Source organism: Pseudopipra pipra, chromosome 15, assembly GCF_036250125.1.
Source record: "Pseudopipra pipra isolate bDixPip1 chromosome 15, bDixPip1.hap1, whole genome shotgun sequence".
In the NCBI taxonomy this organism is placed as follows: domain Eukaryota; kingdom Metazoa; phylum Chordata; class Aves; order Passeriformes; family Pipridae; genus Pseudopipra; species Pseudopipra pipra.
This window is the reverse complement of record NC_087563.1, coordinates 6,335,783-6,343,305: the sequence shown is the minus strand read 5'-3', so window position 1 is coordinate 6,343,305 and position 7,523 is coordinate 6,335,783.

Here is a 7,523-nt window from a genome sequence, read left to right as displayed (position 1 = left end):
GGCAGTTAGTTGCGTATTTTGTATTTCCTTCTCAATAAATTGCAGAGGGAACCAGCATAGTGAATATTCTTTCCTCTGAAGATAAATAGAATATACTTTCCCATTACTTGCAATTAAAAAGATAAGTGAGGATGTTCTATGTGGAAAACTTTATTTAGATCACACACTATGGCATACATTATCTACAAAATGGGTCTTTATTCCTTCTGTGCTCATGGAACTACTCTTAAGGGTAGGCAAGGTGGGTTACTAAATCAAAGTATATTAGCTAATGGTGAATAAAGAAAGATAAAGAGAATGGTGTAAAAATTGCATATGCTCAATCAAACCAGAAAATCTAACATCCAATGACACATGCCCTTAAAATATTATGCATGTGGTGGAGATGCTTGAAACTTTATTAGGTTAGAAATTCCTCTTTTTCATACTGCATTTAGAAGCGTTTGGGATTTTTTTTCTACTTCTGTGACCCTTGAAATCCTGTATTTACATGAGTGACTTCATTAGAGTTTCAGGTATGGCATAGTGTATATATAAAGATGATAACTATTTCTTTTAGCATCCTATAGAAGTTTCTCTGAAGCAACTTTCCAGCACAATGTCACATAGTTATGATAATAATTTTGTCATAAAAACTTGGTTGTGAAAGCTGAGAAAAGGACAATAATAACTTACATCTCTAAATTTCCTTTAGAGGCACCCTGCAGTGGAAAACAAAAGCTTTTTGCTTATTATGTATGAAATGAGTTAAATAAATTAGGATTTCTCTCATTTTCTCTTACTTCTGATGCCTTGGGGTATCTATTTTTTTTGGTCCTCCACTGACATGGATAGGATTTGCCACAGAACCTGGACAGTAAGTACAAAGATCAAATGTTTGCAGTAGTTAATACACAGTGCTGCTGTTTAATAATTGAATTGGAAAACCATTTACGGTCATGACGGGCACAAATAAACTGTTGGATTGACCCTGCAGTGAAATAATAACAGAAGTGTGGTTAAACCCATTTGAAGTGCCAGGTCTGAAAGTCTAAATTCAATGAGTAACCCTGACAAAAATAGCAAAAAAAAGTGTACTTCAGAGTTTGAGAAAGGGTGAGAATACTGTTGGTAAAACTGGAGCTGCTACTGCTGCTGCAGTGAGCTGTTCAGCTTTTCCAGCTTCTGAGATTCCCTGTAGGATTCTGTAGACATCAGACTGGAGATTGGAAGGCAATACAGGATGACAGTACAAGAATATAAAAAATTACTAGCGGGTTTCTGAGAACATCTTTAAACCACATGAGCCATTTTAGGGTCTTGGGTTTTTTGTTCTTTTTTTTTTTTTTTATTTATTTTTTTATTTCCATCAGTGGGTGACAGATTTTGTGTTATAGGAATGGTTCAAAATACGCCCATCAGGTCGATTAAATTTTGACATGTCTTTTCACATGGGTGGTGTGAAATCTTGGCTTTCAGAGCTGAAGAGCTGATCATGTAGCCTTTGTGTGGGCAGGGAAATTAAAACTAAACATATTCTTATCACCCCCAGCAAATATTTATTGTTTAGTTAAGGATTAGAAAATGGACACATTGAATCTGTCCCTGGAGTCTGGCTTTGGAAATAGGCAGTTGTTTTATTCTAATCAAAATGGTCTGCTTTAGGGAAGATCAATTAAGAGTCACCTTCCTCCAAGAGTCTGGAGGCAGTTTTTGTAAATTAATCAAGCTTCCAAATACCGCTGTGAAATAGGTGGAATAACACCTCTTGTACAAATGAGGAGAGTGACACACTTCACTCACATGCCTTGCTCAAGGTCACACAGTTACACACTGGTGGAAGAGCTCATTAAAACATTCCCAGTTCCTTTTTACTGCACCCACTGGATCACAAAGTCTCCAACAATTTCCTCAGCACCCAGTGAAAGTCTAATATTCTTTATTTAAAAATTCTTCTTTCTCTAGGTGGCCACTGCTTCCATTGATGTCAGTGGTCTGGTTTTCAGCTGTTCTGGGTTTTCTTTCCTGTTGGCTCGTTCAGCCTGGCTGTTTGGTGTTTTAAAGCTCTGCTTTGAGAATTTACCCTCTCCAAGCTCTGGGAAACATTTTGCCATTTGAATGACACCGAGTTAGTAACTCACCTGTCAAAGCTTTAAGAGGGTTTTTCCCAGCAAACCAATAAAAATCAAATAGACTTTATGGTCCTATAATTGTTCTTTTCAGTTTTAATTCCTGACAAAAAATCTGGCCATTGAATTGGCTAATATAGAAGAGAGAAATTCCAAGCCATGCTTGTTTTCTGCTGTTGACAGTTAACTCTGCCCTCATTTTGGCACTATTTATTAGTGGTATTTTTTTTGTTTTCCTTATTTTTGTCATCCTTTCCTTTCTTTGCTTGATGCTCTTTCAAAAGTGTGACACCCTGTCTCTGGCTGACAGGACAGGTGAGTTGCAGTCCTTGAGGAATATTCCTTCCTGCCTCAACAGAGGAGCATGGATAGAAATCCTCCTCTGGAGAGACTGAACATATCATTTCTTTGACGTGCTTAGCCTTTACTGACCAGACAGACACCCAGGAGCCAAGGTGTGCATATGGGTGACAGAATATTACCCTCTCATTGCTCTCTCCCCACCCCCAGTCTGTTGTCCCTTTTTTTGGAAGAAGCAGAGTTTTACTTCCATATATCAAGAATTGACACTATGTCTGAGATGCTCTACTGAAAAATCTAATTATTTAAAATATCATTCGAGCAGTTGGTTTTATAAATTTCACAGAATCACCTACTGCAACTGCAGTTGTTGCATCAGGATTTATGAAAACTAAGCTCAGTCCCTGCCTGAGTATGCTTTCTGTAGATTGATTGGCCATATTGTTATTTAGCATCTGACAGAGCACGGAAGAATATTAGGCATGAAACATTAATCAGGAAATTATGCATTGCTTTCACAATTAATGTGCAACTGGACTTTACTTTGTAATATTGTATTAGCTCTTAACATGCAAATTATTGTAGGTAATTACCTCATTTTTCAGTGGCCATTTGATGGATTGAAGTTTCATGCAGAATGTTCAGTGTAATTTAAAGTCTTAAAATGATTTTCTTCTTTACTTTTTCATATGAATCTTAGTTTTCCTTTATCATACATCAGGCATGAAGAGCCTACAGCACTGTAAAATCTAATGTATAAAGTTCAATTTTTCAATCCTTTTAACTCTAGAGCTGGCAATTTGGTCAAGTGTTGCAGTAAAGATGCCTCTTGCTGCAGTATGTTAAAAAAAAAAAAAGGAATTGCCCATGATTCTATTTATAGCACACAAGTCAAGCTGCCTTTGTAGCATCTGCTTAAAACAAAAGTGAAACAGTAGTCTAACATATTATCCTTTTTATTCCCTAATATGTGAATGTATTGCATTCAATAATCTGTGATCAGTCAAGTAATAATGCTTCAAAAGGAATAATAGAATTATACGATTAAATATTAAAACGCTTCAGCAGTTTTAAATTTAACAGTCCTGGGTGCTTGGGTTTTTGTGTGTCTCTAAGATGTATATGGTTTCTACATTGCTACATGTCAGGAAGGCATTATCATAACAAATACAATCTATTAGAAAGTCTCTGGCCTATGGAAATATTTTGATGTATGTGAATAACTCTGAAAATTCAGGTAGTTCTTTCTTCGTGTCTTCTGATCTTAACATGTCAAAGTCACAAGTATTTATTGTGATCTTTCCTATTCAAAATCCTGCTCTGGTAAAACAGCTCCTCCATAAAAGTCAAGCAATATAAAATTGAAGGCCTATATTTAAATAGATTTTAACAGATAATAAAACTCTTGAGATTAAAATGGTTTCATTCACCAAGACAGACATTTTCCTCTGCAGTGTGCAATTTGTGTCATATTATGTAAAATACAATTTCAGAAAAGAGATTTAAAATAAAAGCAGAAATAAAAAGTATCTTATAAAATGAAACCAGAGATGTTGCCTAAGTCAAGCAGAGAATGAAAGGATATGAGATCCTGTCTTTATACACTGAATTTCTATGACTTGATTTGTTTTCTTTCCTACTTGTATAGCTTTGACAGTCAAATTTCCAGCCCTACTACCAGAATTTCACCTCCCCAACATCTTCTAATAGGTTTGTTCATGGTTTTGGGTTGGATTTTTTTTTTAATTTGAAGAGAAAACTAAAGAATTAGAGTATGTCAAGTGCATGAGAGAACTGCTTTTGCATCTGTGTCTAAGTTTGGCATTTCAAAATATGGGGTTTACATCACAGTTGGTTTACCAGCACAAAGGTTTGTACCATGTCTGTTGTGATAAGAGCTACTGGCTGTCATTTGCTCAGAAATTATTTAAATGGGCATGTGAAATTGGGCATTTGAAAAATGTGTTTCTCCCATCTAATGGCAATGTCACATCTTCTGTTACGTGGAATTTAGTACCTTGAGAGCAATTTTTATATACAGGCTCTGAGCTGGTGGACTGATGAAAACACCATTTCTTACCCAGGGCTTAATAAGTGATGGCAGGAAAATAGATGAGAGTCATGATCCCTAAATGACCCTAAATTAACAATGCATGGATAATTCGGGTTCGTGCCTTTATCAAGCAAGGTTGGTTGATTTTTAGTGATGGGTGCACCTTGTAGAGGTGGATAATTTGGAAGACTTCCCTTTAGGATGGTGCTTCTGAGGGAATTTGGCATTTATTTGCCAGCTAGACCCACGTTTGTATTCTGAGAAGGGCAGGGGCACACTGGATGTGTCAGTGTGTACAGTGCTGGAGTGCAGCTTCTGAAAAAAAATTGAGAAAGAGCTCATTACAGTTAACTTTTTCTCCCTTCCTGCTTTCCCCAGCCCAAAGGTACACTGTGTACAGATAATACTAATGATATTGCACTCTTCACCTAAATAAAAATGGAATTCATTTTTAATAACAAAAGAGCAGCAGGAATGAAAAAGTTCAGGCTCTATAGCCTGTAGTGTGGGTGTGAGGAGTAGATAAATAGGTAGGTAGCCATTCAAAATACTTTACTTTGCTCTCATTAACAATCCACTGCCCTGTATGTGAGCTATTAATATTTCAGGCCTAAATGGAAAAGAAGCAAAACAATCTTGCCAATGATCTTTTTTCTCAGAGCAGTAGGGACTGGTTTAAATGTCTCTGCTGATCACAGCTGAAGACTGGAAATGACAATGGGGGGTGAGTTGTGCAATGCCAGGCAGTGGTGCATGACATTACCTATGCTGAGATCTTTGCACACTGCCATAAAGTGCCAGGCAGAGATACTTTCCGGGTCCAGAAAGTGCCACTGAATGGTAGTTCCTGTTGTTTCTCATCTAGGGGAGCCTCCATAACATTTTCTGCCTTAATATAAGGTACCTTTTGCACTGTCTGAAATCAGCAAGAAATTATTTCAATTTTTGTTATTTCTACTTCAGGGATATGACTTGGTAATTGTACCTGTTCATACACTAAATGTGGTAAGAGATTGGATTCTTGGAATATGTCTTAATAATAGAAATGTTGAGTGCTTCAGCCAAGCAATGATATCCTCCCAGGCAGCCAGTGCATATTGAAACTTCTGTTTTAATAGTTAACTGGGGGAAAGTGCAGAGAGGAAATATAAACCGTGGTCTTTGATAAGTGCTGCCTCTGTTGTTTGCATTTTCTTCAGAATCTTAGGAGGCATCTGTAGCTTTGGACATGTGGCAGTGACATGTTCTTCTGTGACCTATTGGAAAATAATGTCATTAGCAGGTTGTGGAGGATCTACCTGAGCTGTCTGTTCTCTTTTGTTTGCTGCTTTTTTCCCTAGAGTAAGTTCTTTCCTCCCTGTAAAACCATAAGTAATGTCCTCATGTTGCTAAGAATGGGAAACAAAATTTGTCACCGTAGTTAATAATTAAGGAATGAGCTCTGGGGAAAAATAAGACAAAGGAAAAAAAAACTAAAATCTGATACAGAGGTAAGAATAATCCATACATTTTACTTTAAAAAGTCTTTTGCTTAATTAAGTTCTTTTTTTCCCTGTTCTGATCCCAGAAGTTATTAATAATATTTACTTCAGAATCTGTAGCTTTCATCCTGCTTTCTCTTTATTACAAGTTCCTCTATTGCAAATCAAATTGCTATATTAATAAGTAATCTTGTAGAAATTAATTTTAAACAAATTAAAGACAACCTGAAAGAAACAGAATTTTGGAATAAAAAAATGTAGGCCATAGAGCTTTGATGTTGACTTCAATAATTTAGGTAATTCACAGGAATCAATCGCACCAGTAGCCAAAACGATTTGAACTGATGGCTTTTCCATTTTGTCAATATTAGAAATACTTGCATCTTTTTCAACTCAAAATCATTTAAACAAACTTGAATTATTGCCTCTTGCTGGAGTCCTTATGAAGACCAAATATCTCAAATGTTGCATAGATACCAATGATTCAATGATATTGCATAAATCTGTTTCCTATCAGAGAGCAAAATAATCTGCACAGACCCATGGAGCACTGAACTCTAACTGGAAATGGATTTCATGAAATCCCCTGCACTCTACACAGTGCTTAGGTGTGTTTTCCATAATACCAAAGTAGATTGATACAACATGGATGGAAAATAAAGCAATACAAGGATTAACTGGAAGCTGAACAGTTTGTCATAGTCTCTTTACCATAGTCTCTAGTCTGAGTAATGGGTGTGTGAGACAACAGAGGTCGTTACATTCAGTCACAGAATAGCTTTCAGGATCACTGTCATTTTTTACTTGTTGTATCAAAAATAATTCAATCATATGTTTTGAATCGTTTGTAAAAATGAGGCAGGTTATTATGCAACCTTCATTGTCTTCTCTGCTCTACCCACAATTTCTTTTTGGGTTTGGATTGACATTTTTCTATCTCTTGGAAAGTTCAGGACTGCCAAAATCAAACAAACTGATTGCTGCAGCAATGCTGCGAGGGAATAGCTCAGTCTTTTATGCTCAGCGGGAACTCTTCCCTGGAAAGGCTCTGGGAGATCATATAATACAACAGAGATGATATTGCAGGAAGGAAGGCCAACCCCATACTGTGCCACATTACCAAGAGTGCAGCCAGCAACTTCAGTGATCTTCCTCCTCTATTTTGCACATTTGAGGCCACAATTTGAGTGCTGTGTCTAGTTTGGGCTCCCCAGGACAAGGAAGACACGGGCATACTGGAGAGAGACTGGTGGAGGGGTGTTGGATAATTTGACTTCAGCAGGTCTCCACTGTGGTCTCCTATAAGCTTAACCAGTTCTGGGAGATACACAGTGCTTAAGTGGATGGAAAACATAGGTGGAAAATTGCCTGGGCTCACAGGGCTGTGATCAGAAGCACAAATCCAGCTGGTGCCAGGTACGAGCAGTGTCATTCAGGGATCAATGGTGTTAAATGTCTTTATTAAGAATCTGGAGCACACATGGTGCAAGGAGAGAGAGAATGCTGAGTTTAAGGCTGAAACCTTAAGAGGAGAAGGGGAAGGGGAGATATTAATGCTGTCTATAATGTTTGATGGGAGGG